The sequence below is a fragment of the Nematolebias whitei genome, chromosome 15, assembly GCF_014905685.2.
Source record: "Nematolebias whitei isolate Nwh7 chromosome 15, NemWhi1, whole genome shotgun sequence".
In the NCBI taxonomy this organism is placed as follows: domain Eukaryota; kingdom Metazoa; phylum Chordata; class Actinopteri; order Cyprinodontiformes; family Rivulidae; genus Nematolebias; species Nematolebias whitei.
Window position 1 is genome coordinate 8,787,121 of NC_056512.1, and position 20,039 is coordinate 8,807,159.

The window sequence follows — 20,039 nt, forward strand, 5'->3', positions numbered from 1 at the left end:
TTGCAATCGGCCGACGAGAAAAGGAGATTCTGACGCCTGCGAGTCTCAGGGTTAGAGACTTTTCCCTCAGGATATTTCAGTTACCGCGAGTCCCGGTAAACTCTGGAATATATCCTGACGCTCTCCATGTTAGCGTTTTTTGGATTAGCTACCCCTGAGTTTATAAGCATATACTCAGGCAGGAGATTGTTAACCTTCCTTAACGGATCTGCCACGATCTGCTTCAAAAAGGGAAAGTTGTCCAAGACCTACGGTCGGAGAAAACTCCGTTCCGTACGGTGACCTGAAGCGGTTGCCCAGCAACTGGTGTTGTTCACGAACGGTGAAAATATACCATTCGGATTTGTTACTATGTGATTAAAGTCACGGAGAGTGTGTTAAAACTTAACCTGTGTTTTATTGTGGAGGAAAAAACACCTCAGATTGTGGTTTATGCTTTAACTTGGTTTTGAAGCTGTGTAAATTAAGTTCTGTGCTGCATTCAAGAGCTACACGCTTCCCACGGCTGTGTGGATGAATTGCTCTGAAATGCATGCGCAGTGTAGCAAGATTTGAAAAGCTGTGTTCTGCTGTGTAAAACTGCTGGGTGATTTTCCAATCATGTGATTTTTATTTTACTTTTCATCTTTTCAAAAACTTTAAATTACACAAAAATAGTGAACCCTTAATTCTTAAACCAAACAGGTTAAGACTGAGTTGATTGGGTGGCCCTGGGGGCTCCGCGGTCGGGGTCCCTCCTGGGGTCTTGGGCTCTGGTCCCCCCTTTTTCGTCTGCCTCTGGTCTTGGGGGTCGGGTCTCTGCTGCTTCACAGTTACTATTAAATGTTCTACTAGAGAAGCCTTATACACTTTTGCATGCTCACAACCACACATAAATAGATGCAGGGATGCTTATGTAGGCTTTATATGTAGATATATAGATATGTATATGAATGTATATTCATAGGTGTAGGTATGGATATATATATTTATGGAAACTTACTGCAAAGCCATGAATATTTTAAGTTCTTTATACATATGTAATTAAATCTCAGGAAGTCCAACATTTTACTGACCACATCAACTCTGTGGATAAATACATCAAGTTCACACGAGAAGATGAAAAAAATGGCAGGTTGGCTTTCTTGGACTGTGAGGTCTCAGTCTCTGATAGAGGACATTTACAAACTGAGGTGTACCGCAAACCCACCCACACAGACCAGTATTTGCAGTATGACTCCCATCACCCTATGGAGCACAAGTTAGGAGTCATCAGGACTCTGTATCACAGAGCAGACAGCGTCCCCACTAGCTCAGGAGCCAGGCAGAAGGAGAAATCCCACACAAGACAGGCTCTAGAGCAATGTGGATATCCTAACTGGGCCTTCCTAAAAGCAGAGAAGAAACCCAAACAGGACTCCAGTCAGCCAACAGGTGAAAAGGAGGAACCCAGACCCAGACCAGTGGTCATTCCATATGTTGAGGGAGTATCAGAGAAACTGAGACGTTTATTTTCTAAACATAACGTCCCAGTGGCTTTTAAACCCCAAACTACATTACGGCAAAGACTGGTTCATCCCAACGATCCAGTCCCACGGCACAAACAGAGTAATGTTGTGTATGCTGTTCAGTGTCAGGAGGGCTGTGATCAGTCTTACATCAGGGAAACAAAACAGCCACTTCCAAAAGGATGGCCCAGCACAGAAGATCAACATCATCAGGCCAGGACTCTGCGGTCTACACTCATCTCCAGGCCAGCGGTCACTCTTTCAGGGATGAAGATGTGCACATCCTGGATAGAGAGGAACGATGGTTTGAGAGAGGAGTAAAGGAGGCCATCTTTGTGAAAAGAAATCGTCCATCGTTAAACAGGGGTGGTGTCATAAGCTCAGGATACCCAGATAGTACGAGACCCGGAAACGACGCAAGACTCAGATAAAAAGGAAAAATGAATTTATTTACAGTGATGTTATATACATATATACAGATGGTAGCCTGGAATCCCTGGAGAGGAAGGACAAAGGTCAGGAGGTTCTTGTAACGAGGGTGGTTGTGATAATGTTTGGTTTGTTTGTTTCCTCTTACAGGTTGGAGGAGGCAGTGAGGCTCAGCTGAGATTCGTGGGTTTCCAAGGATGGTTTCAGTAGGCAAGCAGGGCAAGACAGGCAAGTGGCTGGAGGGCGAGGCACCAAGAAAAGGACGGACCAGGACCGGAACCAAACGACAGGTCAACTGTAGGCAGAAGAAACTAGGTAAATATCTCAAAGACTCTGAACAAGCACTGGCTAGAAGCATAAATACCAAAACGGAATCAATGCTCCAGCGAAGAGTAGAACTTGGCTGCAGCCTTAAGTAGAGCTGGAACTCATCAGGCAGATGGCCAACAGCTGGTGGTGATTGGCGGCCATCTTGGGGCTGCAGCAAGAACTACTCTTACAGTACCCCCCCCTCAAGAGTCGCCTCCAGACGACCTGAGGCGCTTCTCGGGGTGGGCCTTGAAGAAGGCAGAGATGAGGCTTGGATCCAGTATGAAAGAATGAGGGATCCAAGATCTTTCTTCAGGACCATATCCCTCCCAGTCAACTAGGTACTGGTAACCACGTCCTCGGCGTCGCACATCCAGGATGGTCCGGACAGTGAAGGCTGGATGGTTGTCGATCAACCGGGCGGGTGGAGGGAGGTCGGCAGGTGGGCACAAAGGACTTTCGGAGACAGGCTTGATCTGAGAGACGTGGAACGTGAGATGAATCCTCATGGAGCTAGGAAGTTGAAGTCTTACGGCAGAGGGGTTGATTATCTTGATGATGGGGAAAGGGCCAATAAACCGGGGAGCCATTTTCCTGGGAGTGTCCCTCAGGTGGATGTCCCTGGTGGAAAGCCATACCCTTTGGCCCACTTGGTAGGGTGGTGTAGCAGAACGGTGGCGATCGGCAAATCTTTTGTTTTGGGCAGCGGTGCGTACCAGCGATGCCTTGGCCTGGCGCCAGATGTGTCGACAACGGCGGAAGTGATGTTGTACGGAGGGTACTGAGATGTCAGTCTCCTGGCTGGGAAAAAGAGGAGGCATGTATCCAAGAGAGGCTTCAAAAGGTGACATACCTGTGGCTGTAGATCTATGAGAGTTGTGGGCGTACTCCACCCAAACCAGGTGCTGACTCCAGGCTGAGGGGTTACGTTCTGTGATGCAGCGTAGGGTGGACTCCAGTTCCTGATTACAACGTTCCGCCTGACCGTTGGACTGGGGGTGGTAACCGGAGGTGAGACTGGAGGATGCCCCTAGAGTATTACAAAAACAGCGCCATACTTGAGAGATGAATTGGGGGCCTCGATCCGATACCACATCAGAGGGAATACCGTGGATCCTGAAAACATGCTGTACAAGAAGTTGAGCCGTTTCTAGGGCGGATGGAAGTTTGGGAAGAGGGATGAAGTGGGCTGCTTTCGAAAATCTATCAATGACTGTTAGAATAGTCGTGTTACCTTCCGATGGAGGCAGGCCTGTGACAAAATCCACTGATATGTGAGACTATGGATGGCTGGGTGTAGGCAGGGGTTGCAAAAGTCCGGCAGGAGGTTGGTTTCCTGTTTTATTTCGAGCACATGTTGAACATGCTGAGACAAATTCTTTCACGTCTTGAGTAAGTGTAGGCCACCAGAAGTGAGTCTTAGTTAAAGACAGCATGCGCGAGGTGCCTGGGTGACATGACAGTTTGTTGGTGTGTAACCATTCGAGTACCTTCGACCTCATAGTTGAGGGGACAAAAAGAGTTCCAGGGGGTCCAGTGCCAGGGTCAGGTTCAGTCTTATGAGCCTCACGTACCTCTCTTTCAATAGACCAGGTGAGTGCCCCGACAATGCAGACTGGAGGGATGATGTTCTCTTCGGTGTCAGGAACATCTGGAGGGGAAAACTGACGAGAGAGAGCATCAGGTTTGGTGTTCTTAGAACCGGGTCTGAAAGTTAAAGTATAATTGAAGCGATTGAAGAATAGTGACCAGCGTGCCTGTCTGGGGTCAACCGTTTGGCATCTCTTAAATATGTGAGGTTTTTATGATCAGTCCATATCAAAAAAGGAATTTCAGTACCTTCGAGCCAATGGCGCCATTCTTCTAACGCCAACTTAACCGCTAACAGCTCCCAGTTACCCACATCATAGTTTCTTTCTGCAGATGATAGGCGTCGAGAGAAAAAGGCGCATGGGTGAACCTTATTGTCTCTGGGTGACTTTTGGGACAGAACAGCTCCTACCCCAGTGTCAGATGCATCCACTTCTAGAATGAATTGATGTTTGGGGTCTGGATGGCAAAGGATGGGTGTGGATGAAAAAAGTTCTTTAAGTCTACTGAATGCTGCATCTGCCTCAGGGGTCCATCTAAAAGTCCTGTTGATGGAGGTAAGCTGAGACAGAGGTGCGGCGATGCGACTATAATCCTTTATGAAGCGCCTGTAGAAATTTGCGAAACCCAGAAAACGTTGCAATTGCTTTCTGGTCTCTGGGACGGGCCACTCCACCACTGCCTTGGTTTTCTCGGGGTCCGTTCTATAATGTCCCTCCCCAAAGATAAAACCCAAAAAGGATACAGAGGGAACATGAAAATCACATTTCTCTCCTTTTACGAACAATTGATTCTCATAAAGTCTCTGTAGTACTGTCCTGACTTGTGCTATGTGTTTGTTTTTGTCGTGGGAGTAAATAAGAATGTCATCTAGGTAGATGAAAACAAAATCTCCAATAAAATCTCTTAGGACATCATTAACTAAGGCCTGAAAAACAGCAGGGGCGTTGGTTAGTCCGAAAGGCATGACCAGGTACTCGAAGTGGCCCAGGGGTGTTCGGAAGGCTGTCTTCCATTCATCACCATGCTTTATGCGAACAAATGGTATGCATTCCTCAAATCTAACTTGGTGAAAATGGTGGCAGATTGCAACTGTTCATGGATGGAATCAATTAAAGGTAGGGGATATTTATTCTTTACCGTTATGTTGTTCAAACCCCGGTAATCAATACAGGGGCGGAGAGTTTTATCTTTCTTTGTGACAAAGAAAAACCCTGCCCCCACAGGAGAGGTGGACGGGCGAATGATCCCGGAGTCGAGAGACTCCTCAATGTATTTTTTCATGGAGTCCCTCTCTGGGCCTGAGAGATTATAGAGTCGACTGGAGGGTAGTGGGGCTCCAGGAAGGAGGTCAATGGAGCAGTCGTACGGACGGTGTGGAGGTAGCGATGAGGCTTTCTGTTTGCTGAATACTTGCGCTAAATCATGGTAGTTAGAGGGAATGGCAGACAAATCGATCTCCTCTTTGGTCATGTCAAAACTAGAGGAGTTGGAGATACCTGAGCGAAGACAGTGTTTTAGACACTTGTTGCTCCATCTCTCCACCCTCCCCAATTCCCAATTAATATGTGGATTATGATCTTTTAACCAGGGGTATCCTAAAATTAATTGAGTGTTGGGTGAGTCAAATACAAAGAAATTAATGTTTTCGTGATGGTTTCCAGACGTTATTAGATGCAGAGCCTCAGTCTTAAAGCGGATCTGGGCCAGGGTCTCACCGGTGACTCCAGCTATGTAAACTGGTTGAATTTCTTGAATGGGTAAAGAAAATTTTTTGACTAGATTAAGGCTTAATAAATTTTGCTCTGCGCCTGAGTCAATTAAAGCAAGGACTGAAAAACGATTCTGATTAACTTGAATAACAGTGGGTAATGATAGTCTCTGTAGAGAAGAAAAAGAGGAAGTGCCCACCAATATTTCTCTATTTATTGGCGGGCGCCTTCGTTTCCCCGAAACGGGCAAGCATAAATATAATGTCCATCCCTCCCACAGTAAATACACAAGTTGGCCTCTCTACGTTTTTGTTTCTCATCGGGAGTCAATCGGGTGCGTCCCACCTGCATGGGTTCAGGTTCTGGTATCGCAGGCACAGTTGTCGGAGTGGAGACTGGGAAACTCTGGGATTTGTAGTTTTCAAAATTGAGTTTGTAGTTGCGGGACCCACCTGATGACGGAGAGGAACCGGAAGTTGTGGATCTCTGGGAGTTGTAGTCCCGTTCCTTTCTGCGCTCCCGTAGGCGTTCGTCAAGGGATATGGCTAAGTTTATTAATGCGTCGAAACTTGGTGGCTCGTCTCGTGCGGCAATCTGGTCCTTAATGTAGTCAGACAAGGAGTTTAAAAAGGTACCTTGTAGGGCTCTCTCGTTCCACCCGGTCTGAACGGCGAGAATGCGGAAGTCGAGAGCGTGTTCAGATACAGGTCGCCGGCCCTGACGTAAACCCAGAAGTCGCTTCTCCGCATTGGGTTCCTGCAATGGCCGGTCGAAAATCCTACGGAACTCGGTGAGTAAAATATCAAAAGAAACTGTATCCAGGTTGTGATGATGTAGGAAAGAAGTTGCCCACCGGAGAGTGTTACCTTTAAGCTGACTGATGAAATACGTAATTTTCGCGGTGTCTGTGGCGTAGAGTTGAGGAGCTCCTTTGAAGGCGAGTCTGCATTGAAGGAGAAAGCCCTCACAGAGATCAGGGTCCCCGGAGAACAGCTCAGAAGGTTTTACGAGTACTTGTTGGTTTGTGTGGTTGGTAACGGGGCAAGTACAGACTGGACTCGGCTCAGGTGGAACAGCTGAAGCTGTGGTGGAAGAAGGTGAAAGTCTTTGATTAATAGAGAAGACCATACCTCCGAGCTCCTGAAGGTTGGACTGGGTCTTTTGTTGCTGGGTCAAGACTTGTTTCAGCATCTCCTCCAGTTGGTTGATTCGTTCTGTTTGAGAAGGGGAGGAAGCTTGCTCGCTCCTGGTCTCGTTCTGGGTCTGGTTTGGCTGGAGCATTTCTGTCATAAGCTCAGGATACCCAGATAGTACGAGACCCGGAAACGACGCAAGACTCAGATAAAAAGGAAAAATGAATTTATTTACAGTGATGTTATATACATATATACAGATGGTAGCCTGGAATCCCTGGAGAGGAAGGACAAAGGTCAGGAGGTTCTTGTAACGAGGGTGGTTGTGATAATGTTTGGTTTGTTTGTTTCCTCTTACAGGTTGGAGGAGGCAGTGAGGCTCAGCTGAGATTCGTGGGTTTCCAAGGATGGTTTCAGTAGGCAAGCAGGGCAAGACAGGCAAGTGGCTGGAGGGCGAGGCACCAAGAAAAGGACGGACCAGGACCGGAACCAAACGACAGGTCAACTGTAGGCAGAAGAAACAAGGTAAATATCTCAAAGACTCTGAACAAGCACTGGCTAGAAGCATAAATACCAAAACGGAATCAATGCTCCAGCGAAGAGTAGAACTTGGCTGCAGCCTTAAGTAGAGCTGGAACTCATCAGGCAGATGGCCAACAGCTGGTGGTGATTGGCGGCCATCTTGGGGCTGCAGCAAGAACTACTCTTACAGGTGGAGGCCTACGTGTTCAAATGTCCCCCTCTTACAATGCTGTGATTGCTAGTATCACTCAGCCCTCTGTGAATAGTAAACAGCCATCAGTGTGCTAATGATCCATTGTTAGGCTGATGGTCCTTCTTGAGCATGTGATCAGCTGGTTTTGGTTGTCAGCAGCAAAACTGGTTGATCCACTCTGAGAAGGCGCTATTTAAGAGACTGAGCTTAATACAGCACCTCAGACTGAGGAAGTCTCTCGGATGAGAGACGAAACGTTTCTACATTTTTTTGTTGTTTTGCTTTGTTTTGTTTTTTTGAATGTCCAGAGGACCAGATTTAACTTTTTTAGACATATGTATTTTGTTGCAGTGTTTTGTCATGTTCTTTGCAGGTGAACAGACAGTGGCCGGGTGTTTTGCCGTGTGCTCGCTTTGTGTATATTTCTTATATTTTGGAGTCTTACTTTGTCTTTTCTTTCTTTCTATCCTATTAAAAAAAACCTACACTAGATAATCACTAGAATAAATATTTCATAATAATGGTGTGGAGAGGATGGCTGTAAGGGGAGGAGGGAGGCCATCTAAAAAAATAAAAAAAATAAAAAATAAAATAAAAAGACAGTTGATTTCCTCCTGCTTTGTATATTTTTAAACATTTATCAGCATATACACTTCAAAACTTGTAAATTAATGTAATCATTCTTAAGTTTTAACAGTTTTGCTGGTAAAGGTAAACAACCATTTGTGTTCAAAATCTTTCAGTTGTTATCCAATCTTAATTTCTTAATTGCTTTTGAATTGTGTTATCGTTATAGCTTAAAAGTTAACTTGTGAAATAAATAACTGTCATTTTGTTGTTTTTGTTTAAAGCTTTTGTTAAAGGTTAAACAACCAAGACGCTTCCCTTAACAACTGAATGCTTAACAAACAAACTAAATAAATGAAATAAAAAATAATAAATAAATAAAAAGTTAAATTCTGTAACCAGTTAACTAGCTATTCAATACAGATAACACACACAAATTGATACAGTTAAAGTTAACACTAACCAAAACTTTGTTCATTTGTGTACACAAAAGATCATGGCTGAAAGTCATCCAGACCATTTGACTGACATGAGTAATTCTGAAGAGCTTGTCCCAGAAGACCCATTTATTTTATTGACACAAGCCCTAGAAGATCTAACCCATAACCTGGTCATTCAAGCTGCAGACACTCTCAAAAAGCAAAAGCAAAAGATAGGTCAATTAAAAGAAGCAAACTAATCTCTTCAAACACAATATGATAACATGGTCATCAACGAGAACCAAACGAACAGTGGTGGGATGTAACTAAGTACAAATACTTTGTTACTGTACTTAAGTACATTTTTCGTGTATCTGTACTTTACTTAAGTAGAGTTAAATGTGGGTACTTTATACTTTTACTTCACTACATTTTACATCAAGTATCTGTAGTTTCTACTACACTACATTTCTATAATACGTTGCATTACAAGTTACATTCATGTTGTGACTTTTTGATTTGTTTGTTACTTTGAAAGTAACCGATGGTGAGAGGGGAGCTAGTCCATTGAATCACTGCAAAGTGGGCAGGTAACGTTAGGCCCGCCTTCAAGCAGAGCTGGGCCAATGACATATATTCTAGTATGTATGTCACTGAGCTGGGTGCACCCACAGCACCACTAACACACCCAAAATGTATTCCACCACAAGAGAGTCAGCCAGAAGATATGCTCCACCCATGGCCTTATTGAAAGACTGCTCAGTACAACAGGACAGCTTCTCTCTCCCAAAAGAGCCAGATTGGACTAAAAAATCTTTGAAAACCAACTTCTTCTGAACTTGAACAAGAAATTCTTGCAGCAATATTAAAATGTGTCAGTTCATGGGATGTTAGGAGACAAGAGATGTCTCCAAATGGCTCAACACTCAGGTCCAAGTTTTAAAAATGGTGTCAAGAAGTTAAAATATTGTTCAATATTGCCCCATTACAAGGTTGACTATAGACAGTATTTTAACTAGAGTTGACAACAAACTGGAGTTGAAATGATCAGAGCCTGTTCCTTTGTTAGTTGTGTCTGATGCTCCTTTTTTCAGGCAGACAACTTATACTTCAATGTGTTTACTACAGTGAAAATGACACATTGGTTTTGCTTTGTGTTAAATAAAAACTTTTAAAGGTATAATCATTCCTCTTTTGTTATTTTGATTAATGGCATTTAACTCTGCAGGTCATCCCTGTAATATTGATGCACAGAATCACAAGTCCAAGTGTGAACTGTGTCACAGAGTAAACACAGTAAAAGCATGTATTATCTGCAGCATTGTGCATTAAAATGGAACGACACTATTAATGTATTACAGAAAATATATATATGGTACGCAGACTTAAAGATATGTAGACCACACTTTTTGCCCCACTCCCCTCAGGAAGGAGGTTAAGGAGCATTAAGTGTAGAACCACTAGACTGAGGAACAGCTTCTACCCTGAGGCTGTTAGACTCATGAATCTCTAACCAGAATAATCACAGTGAAAAATCACATCATGCTGCTGATCTGTTTCATGTTGCTGCTGATCTGTTTCAATGTTGATGTGTTCATGCGTGCACATCTGCTCACAGACTCATGTTCATGTTTGTGCTGATGTTCAATGTTTTATGTTATGAGTGCTTAGTGTATATTTAGTTGATGTTTTTCTTAGTTCATATCTTAGATGTTATTACTGTTTTTCTTAGACATTTTATTGTTGGATGTAACTGGGACCCTGTGTACATAATTTCGCTCCACCACATGTACCACATGAGGTGTGAATGACAATAAAGAAACTCTGACTCTGACTCTGACCATTACATTAGGTAATACATTCAGCAAGTACTTTTACTTTTAATACTTTAAGTATTTTAAAAGCAAGTACTTATTTACTTTTACTTAAGTAAAAATGTTAATGTGGTAATTCCACTTTTACTAGAGTACATTTTTGTCTGTTTATTTGTACTTTTACTTAAGTACAGTGTTTGAGTACTTTCTCCACCACTACAAATGAAAACAGAACTATCTGATGTAACACAAAGCTTGGACCTCCTCAGTCACGAACACACAGAGGTAAAAGACAAACTTGCATCCAACCAACAAATATTGACAGACACTCAAGACAGACTGTGTCAAGAGTTGGAAGCCAAAACAAACATTCACATTGCCCTCCAACAAGCTTACTCTGATCTGGACCATATAAAAACAGAGAACAAAACTCATGTAGAACAATTACGTAATAAAGACAAACTGATACAACAATTACAAAATCAACTTTCCAGAACCCAGAAACATGCTACAAGCTCAACCACTCAGGAACTCCCTGACACAGGTGCAAAATCTTCTCAGGTGAGCGCACCACCTCCTCCTCTGGTGAGCGCGACCCCTCCTCGAGTTTACCCAACACATGTTGATGACCTGGACCAGGCAATTAGATCAGCAGGGGAGTATGCCTTCAGGCCCAACTCCCCCATGGTAACCTGGACTTACCCTCCAGCTACACCAACAGTCACTAGACTTGACCCCTTGGACAAAATTGCTAAAAATATCAGCCGCTTTGACTTTGATCTTATCTTGATGACCTTGACTTCCACCTTCAAAGATTTCCTGACACTACCGTCCGGGACTACATCTATCTGATTAAGCTGACAGCCAGTAGGGAGGTCAATAAGTTTGTTGACTGTCAACCGATTCACGTATGGACTAGTCTCTTCCTTCTGCGTCAAGCTCTAGAGAAAGAGTTCTCTGACCTTGTCTTACAGTCTGGACTGGCATCAGCCCTTACAGTCAGACAAGGCAGACATGAACCATCAAACAACTACTACTACCGGCTTCTCCATGCTTATTTTGGTTCGCAAAATGAACCTCAGATGGAAGAAGACCCTAATTTCCGAATTCTGTTTGTCCAAAATCTCCTTCCGTCAGTTAGCCATCAGCTAGGCATAATGGCTGACCCTCGGACCGCCACGATTCAACACCTTCGCGATTGGGCCAATTTAGCATTACAGAAGCTAAAACAGGCCAGACCAGCTGAATCAAACACTGTCCTAACAATGAATACAAGTTCTTTGCCATTAAAACTTGAAGGAACTGGTGCAAATTCTGACTCGCATCAGGAAAAATTTGCACCTCCAACACCCAAATCCAGTGGGACACAACTGTGTTTCGGGCCTGACAATCCTCGTCAGGGTAAAGGCCCAAGTAAATATCCAGACTCTTTAAAGAACCAAAACCATCCATGTCCCGATTACATAAATTACAACAGAGATTATCAGGGAGGTGGACACTCCCCAAAATATAACCGCAGATTTACAAATCATGATCAACTTGAAAGGCAGACCAACCAGTTTCAGAACCGTCGCGCTCAACCTGAGAAAGAACCAGTCTCACTGCGTGTGCGACATCCTGAAAAGGTAAGGGAGTCAATCAAGCCTCAAGAGGAAGACCTCAGCGGTCTAAGCCCAAAAGACAGGCAGATTGTCATGCGTATACTGGAAAAAATACGCAAAGACAATAAACAGAACAAGGTTGACCTTCTATCAATAGTGTCTCTTGTTCCTGAACTTAACAGTCCAACTGTTGCCACTCTACCTTTGGAACCCCAAGCCATAAGGGAAGATACTCAATCGGCAACTGCAGATCGCAGCTCTTGTTGCTGAAGTAGAGACCTCTGATCTTGACCTTTATGGTTCAGAATCAGAAACTGACCAGTCACACATACCAAGTGCTGTCTTAACAGTCCAAATGAATGTTTACGACCCTTCATTTGGGAATGATGACTCTAGGATTCCAGTGGAACCTCCAGTGCAACAGTTCTTGTGTAACCTAACTGAAAAAGGAGTTGCAAGAAAGTTCTATCTTTCATTGACCCTTGAACAGGTTATGACACATGATGCCCTTCTGGACACTGGGGTAGACATAACTCTAATGTCTGCCACACTATTTGAGAAACTGCGATCAGTGGCAAATCGGCTGGCAGAGATCTTATCCTCCAACTATGTGCCCTGGACATGAAGCCATATGCCCTCGATGAAACCACTCTGTCCAGAGTAGCCCTGATTCAACTTCAGATTGGACCAATGACGATCATACACCCCGTGTATGTATCACACCTTGAGTCCATCCCTTTCTTAGTAGGCCAAGATCTTTTAAACCGATTTCAGCCTTTGATTGACTTTAAAAACCTTAGAATATGGGCACAGGTACGCCAACCGCTCCCCGTCACTCTTCCACCAGAAATGGATTTCCAGTGCGCTGCGCTGGATGCCTCTGACCATTCAGACAATCTGACACCTATAAGCCATAATCAGGTAAATGAGACCACGACGTCCACCTCAGGAGGGCCAGCCACCATTGCACAACCACTGGAGCTGACCCTAGCTCAACGTGACACCTTCTTGTGTTCCCTAGGTCGCTCACAGTCCAGTGAACACTACCTACCACAGGTGTTGAAAGGTCTTGAGATACATGACTCCCACATGAACAATGTTGTCCTAGCTCTCTGGACGGATAAGTCCGCCATCAGCCATGACCTCTATGATGCCTTGGTGCAGGATCACTGTGACCTCCAGATGGTTAAAAAGTCTTTCTGCTTCCCAAATGACCCAAAATCTTTTTGTGTCTTAACAAGTGGGGGCATCTGTGTCCTCAAAGTCAAATGGAATCATAAGAAACTGAACCATCAATTTCTTGTGGTCCCAAACTTGCCTCATGCTGTGTATATAGGCAGTGACATCTTAGTCCGACTTGGTGTTCAAGTGGACACCATCAACAATGGTTTGTGGTCCCTGACAGCTGTCCCTCAGGGCGCACTTGTACCCGATCTGGACAATCTCCAATCTGGACAGACAACCCCTGAAGCTTGTCAGGTACCCAACAGTCAACACATTACGGTACCAGCTCATACTCAAAATAAACCCATGCCAATACACATCATAGCAGGGCAAACTTTTAGCCATTCACAGGCTTTCTTCCAACCTGCCCCACTCTTCTTCGACTTAGGACTTCATTAGAGGCCACACCCCTCGTGGGCCTCAACTCCAGGACTTCCTGCCTTTCCGTCTGCAATACCAGTGCAGAAGACATCCTGATTCCTAAGGCCACTCCTTTAGGTCAGCTAGGAAGCACTAGCTTCCATGACTTTGAGTTGAATGTACCCATCCTGGGAGACATTCCAAACTCCCTCCTCCCTAATCATTGTACTGAACAAGTTTTGTATACAAAACCATCCAAAGCCATTGCCCTTTTCTCAATCACTGATTTCGACCGTGATGCCATTAGACATGTGGACCTCACCAACACGGACCAGATATTGTTGCAAACCTTTGACATAATGTTGATGAGTATGAGCACAGAGACTCCAGACACACCTGTAGAGTCACCATCCTCTGAGCTCCACCCTTCGGTCCGATCACAGATTGAACAAGTAGTTTCCCAAGCTGACACTCTTACCAAAGATGAAGAAAGAGAAAAACTTTGCCAAGTTCTTATCAAATACGAAGAGTCCTTCTCAGTCGATTCTTTGGACTGTGGTTTGACTTCAATCTACACCGTCCGCATACCAAATCCACCTAATTCTCCTCCTACTTATGTGCGCCAGTACAAGAATCCTTTGGCAGCCTATGAGCCCGTACAAGAAATCATTGACAACCTTTTGGAGAAAGGAATAATCAGGCCATGTAACAGCACTTACTCTGCACATTTGTGGCCTGTTCTCAAACCCAATGAAAAATGGAGACTCACCATCAACTACCGGAAGCTGAACCAACAGGTTCCTCTTTCCAGATGGCCGATGACTCAACTCCAACAAGAACTTCCTAAGGTGATCAACGCCAAGTACTTCTCCACGCTTGATGTGGCTTCTGGGTTCTGGACAATCCCAGTGCATATAGCCGAACAACATAAATTGGCGTTCACCTTTGCCAACCCCCAGTACACCTTCATCAGGAAAGACTGACAGAGAGTCGAGGGAAAAGGCGTGCATCAGGAAAATCTGACCGAGCATCAAAACGAGACGTGCGGCTGAAGAATCAGACCGGGCATCAACCCAAAGCAAACCAAAGTACTTAGAAGGGGTTGCAGGTGGCTGAGTGGGCCCTCAGCCACGTATCCCGCAGTAACCACTAGGCTAGTGGGTAGGGTAGGGGGTTTACTGAGGATTACAGACCATAATCTAAGCAGTAAGTTAGTAGCATAATCTGTGATCATCCCTGAACTGGTGAGCGCAGCCAGGAGGCTTTGAGGAGCAGACACTCGAGACGACAAAAAGCAAAAACAACAGAAGAGGTGGAACCTGCAGAGTCAGAGGTTCTGTAGGACCTAGCAAAGAATCCAGAGGATCAAGAATCCGACCCAACAACAGGAGCATTGGTGGAGATCCTCTTGTATGGCAAGGGAGTCACACATTGGGACCCGTCAGTGCAAGAAAGATTTAGAGAGAGTAATCTAATAAAAGATGAGCTCTTGGTGCCGAGGTTAAAAAAGAAATGCAATCTTCCACTGTACCAAAGTGGTACAGGGCTGTCGGATGGTGGTTCTGCGTGAGCCGACAAACATAAAAGCCAAAGAAGGAGTAAAAAGATGGTTATTATGGTGGGTGCAGTGGCTTGAAGAATGGTACAGAGGAACCCTAACCACCATTATTAGTCCATCGACTAGCTATGACCCCATAGTAAAAATGATATCCAAGGCAACAGGCCTGGAGGGTGCATTAGTAAACTCTAAAGCAACAGCAGCTACAAGATATACAATATATGAAGATGAGTTGAAAAGGATGGGGACATATAAAGAAGCAAGCAAAGGCCTAAAGAACAGTCGCAGTCAGCAGATCATCTGGAAGGACGAGAATAACGAGACCGAAGAGGTCGCACACAAAGACACAGTGGAAGGTCCTGAATACGAAGACATGACAAGAATAGAACAGGCAGCCAAGGGGGGTGAACCAGACAATGACGAACAAAGCCAATAACAGTACCCCCCAGCGTCACACATAGGCCCCTCAGCTTGGGCCCAAGCAGCAGGCCCAATGTCCCAATTAAGAGCTACAAGGAAGCAGAAAGCCTAGAGGGGTATATGAAAGAAATGTTAATAGCCCTTAGGAAAGGGATAAGCAAAGCCATAGCGTACAGTTTTAGGAAGTTGTGATGTACATACAAACCGGATTCCAAAAAAGTTGGGACACTAAACAAATTGTGAATAAAAACTGAATGCAATGATGTGAAGATGGCAAATGTCAATATTTTATTCGTAATATAACATAGATGACAGATCAAATGTTTAATCTGAGTAAATGTAACATTTTAAAGGAAAAATATGTTGATTCAAAATTTCCCAGTGTCAACAAATCCCAAAAAAGTTGAGACAAGTAGCAATAAGTGGCTAGAAAAAGGAAATTGAGCATATAACGAACAGCTGGAAGACCAATTAACACCAATTAAGTCAATTGACAACATGATTGGGTATAAAAAGAGCTTCTCAGAGTGTCAGTGTCTCTCAGAAGCCAAGATGGTAAGAGGATCATCAATTCCACCATTGTTGTGCAGAAAGATAGTGCAACAATACCAGAATGGTGTTACCCAGCATAAAATAGCAAAGACTTTAAAGTTATCATTATCAACCGTGCATAACATCATCAAAAGATTCAGAGAATCTGGAACAATCGCTGTGCGTAAGGGTCAAGGCCGTAAAACTCTACTGGATGCTCGTGACCTCCGGGCCCTTAAACATCACTGCACCTCAAACAGGAATGCCACTGTCAAGGAAATAACAGAATGGGCTCAGGAATACTTCCAGAAAGCATTGTCAGTGAACACAATCCACCGTGCCATCCGCCGTTGCCTGCTGAAACTCTACAGTGCAAAGAGGAAGCCATTTCTAAGCAAGCTCCACAAGTTCAGACGTTTGCACTGGGCCAAGGGTCATTTAAAATGGAGTGTGGCAAAATGGAAGACTGTTCTGTGGTCAGATGAGTCACGATTTGAAGTTCTTCATGGAACACTGGGACGCCATGTCACCTGGACCAGAGAGGACAAGGATAGCCCAAGTTGTTATCAATGCTCCATTCAGAAGCTTGCATCACTGATGGTATAGGGTTGCATGAACATTTGTGGCATGGGCAGCTTGCATGTCTGGAAAGGCACCATTAATACAGAGAACTATGTTCAGGTTCTAGAACATCATATGCTCCCATCTAGACGTCATCTCTTTCAGGGAAGACCCTGTATTTTTCAACACGATAATGCCAGACCACATTCTGCAGCAATCACAACATCATGGCTACGTAGGAGAAGGATCCGGGTACTGAAATGGCCAGCCTGCAATCCAGATCTTTCACATATAGAGAACATTTGGCGCATCATAAAGAGGAAGGTGTGACAAAGAAGGCCCAAGACGAATGAACAGTTAGAGGCCTGTATTAGACATGAATGGGAGAGCATTCCTATTTCTAAACTTGAGAAACTGGTCTCCTCTGTCCCCAGACGTCTGTTGAGTGTTGTAAGAAGAAGGGGGGATGCCACACAGTGGTAAAAATGGACTTGTCCCAACTTTTTGGGGATTTGTTGACGCCATGAAATTAGCAAACAACATATTTTTCCCTTAAAATGATACATTCTCTCAGTTTAAACTTTTGATCTGTGATTTGTGTTCTATTCTGAATAAAATATTAGATGTTGGCACCTCCACATCATTGCATTCAGTTTTTATTCACAATTGGTTTAGTGTCCCAACTTTTTTGGAATCTGGTTTGTAGATGGATTAAGATCACACAATCTACAATGGGAGGCAGCAGAAAGAGTAGCAATCAATATTGCAACCTATCTGGCAAAAGCAATGCCTCTTGAAGCATTACTAAAAGAGTTAGTTGCAGTGACCCTGGCAAAACTGTACGAAGACAGAGAAACTAGGCTTTTGGCCACTATGGCAGAGAAGAAACAGCCCAAAAATGCCCCAAAAAGAGAAAAAGAGAATGGAGATAAACTGTCAACATTACCGGATACAGGGAAAGACAGAGACCCTTTATGGGATGACTCCCAGAACCCAACAATAACCACACCCATGGGGAAGCAGCTGGATGATTCCATCACAAAAAAGGGAAAGAATAGTCAAAGACAACAACAGGAAAGACCATCATGGAAAGCCTCAGCAAAGATGGAGCCATTAAATGGAGACAGTGAGCGAATTGACAGTGAAGCCTCACAAGGAGAAACAAGATGAAGAAGACATGGAAAATGAGGGCAGTGTCAACTTAGAATCCGTGGCCGGCCAGACAGGAGTCATCTATAAACCACTGAGAATGGGGCAAAGAAAGGGTCAAAAGAAAATGGTATAAATGTTTGATGTGTATAAAGTTTCAGAAAAAGCGACTAGGGATTTGACGTGGGGACCGGTGCAGGCAAACGATGAGTGTCGGATCTACATACCCGAAGCTGGACAAAATCATTATGACATTCCGTCAGTGTGGGCAGACAGGTTGGAAGAAACAGTGCAACTGACCGTTAAAGCCACCTTAGGAGAGTGGGCTAATGTTTTAATTATGCCTTCCTTCCCAACCTTAGCAGCTTGTCAGCCCATGACCAATAAGTTTAGATCAGCTTATTTGGGAATAGCACACAATGTAATGTTGAGAAGAATGAAGAAAATGGCTTACAAATATGCTCAGGAAACAGAAAAGAAACTCAAAGATGAGATATCGGCTAATGAGGAGGATGAGCCGTTCCAGATCGAGATACATCAGTCATCTCACGCATACCAGTTGGCTCCTGAACCTGAACGAGTGAATCAATGTCAAACCCCTAGCTCCGATGCTGACAGTTATCATGAGTACAAAAAACTGAAAACTTTAGTGAGAGAGAAAAGACCAGAAGAGAGTAATGAGGATTACATCAAGGATGTGTGACCCATGATAGTCAACTCTACTGACTGTGATGCAGCTAGAAAGCTGTGGCTGGGTCATGTCACCACAAACCCAGTTGGCAAGGGGGAATCAGCTCAAAGTCATTACAAACGGCTGGTTCTAGAAGACATGGACGATGAAGACTCACAGATTCAAAGAGCCAAGGTGCGCATGGATCAAGGACAACGCCTCACGCCGGTCTGGTATCAGCTGAAACAGGTGCTTCCACCCACCAGATATGTAAAAGCATTAAGAATAGTGACACAAGGGAGAAGAGGGGAGATCAATTATGCTAAAGTACCCCTACACGAAACTACAGTTCCCCAATTAGATCAAGCAGTGAAGTCGTATGATCTAGAACAACAGTATTGGGAGGAACGTAGGAAAAAGAGACCAAAAGGAGTGAGAAAACTCAAGTGAAGGCCTCCCTCAAAGCTCCACTGCAGAGGCAATTCAAAGAATGACCCCCAAGACCATCAGAGCTGCAATACAGAGATGAACAACCTAAGAAATATCAAACTCCTGCATCAACCTCCATGCCCCAACAGTGGAGAAAGTTCATGCCTCCTGAAGAGTATGCCAAGCTCAGGCCTGAAGAAAAGAAAGCCCTCCGTGAATCCCGCATGAAGGGAAGCAGAGGGCCAGCTAAGTAATGGCTGAGAGGCCGTGGGTCACCCTGGAGAACGCCTATTGGGATAGAGACAAAATCTGCACCAAAGTGGATGGAGAACCCTATCTATCAAAAATATGCTAGACCATTGTATGCCTGCCTGAAGAAGAAGGAAGAAGATGATGAACTGAGAAGCAAGTTAACTTGGGTGTGGTCTGCTACAAATTAAAAAGACTTAGAAGAACTTAAAAAGAAAATTCAAGAAGCAGTAAGACTAGAACCAAGAAGCCTGATGACAAAACTAGTGGCTGAAGTCAGTTGTAAGATGACGATGCCATGATTAAAGTAAAAAATGACAATGGCGGACTAGTAACTCTCTGGAGTTACACCCTAACCTCAGTCGAGAAGAAGTTCCCCCAAGAAGAAAAAGAACCAACAGTGCTTGCAAGGTATTGGGGAACACTGAAATATTTGGCTCAAGGACAGCCAATCAAAGTTATTACACAAGAGCCAAGTACACATATATCTCAGAAAGGGAACTTTGGAGAGTACCAAAGCCATGAACACACGGTGGGGAAGATGGGAAACCATCCTTCTGGATCTCAATTTGGAGATAGGACCTGCACAACCGGCTGACAAAAAGGCGATGAAAGTGACACCTACGGAACTAAAACCAAATGAATGGACCCTCTACACGGACGGATCCAAAAAAGGATTCAATCAGGTGGCGTATTGGGGATTTATCCTGAAACAACACGGAAACAAGTGCTGCCATAAAAGAGGGAGAGTTCCAAGAAGTGCCCAAACTGGGGAAGTAACAGCGGTACTGGAAGGACTGCTTGAACTGACAAACAGAAAAATAAAGACAGCAAGAATCGTAACCGACAGCTATTATTGCACAAAAGCCCTGAAAGAGGATTTATTCATTTGGGAAGAGAATGGATTTGAGCGTGCAAAGGGGAAAGTGGTGGCTTATCATGACTTGTGGAAGAAAATAGCTGAGCTAAGGCTAAACCTACAGTTAGAAATAGAGCACCAAAGATCCCACACCAGAGAAGGGAAGCATTGGCAGGAAAATGATGAAGTGGATCGATATGTTCAGCAAAGAAAGATAGTTTTTGTCGGGATCGAGAAGTGGGACAGTACCTCC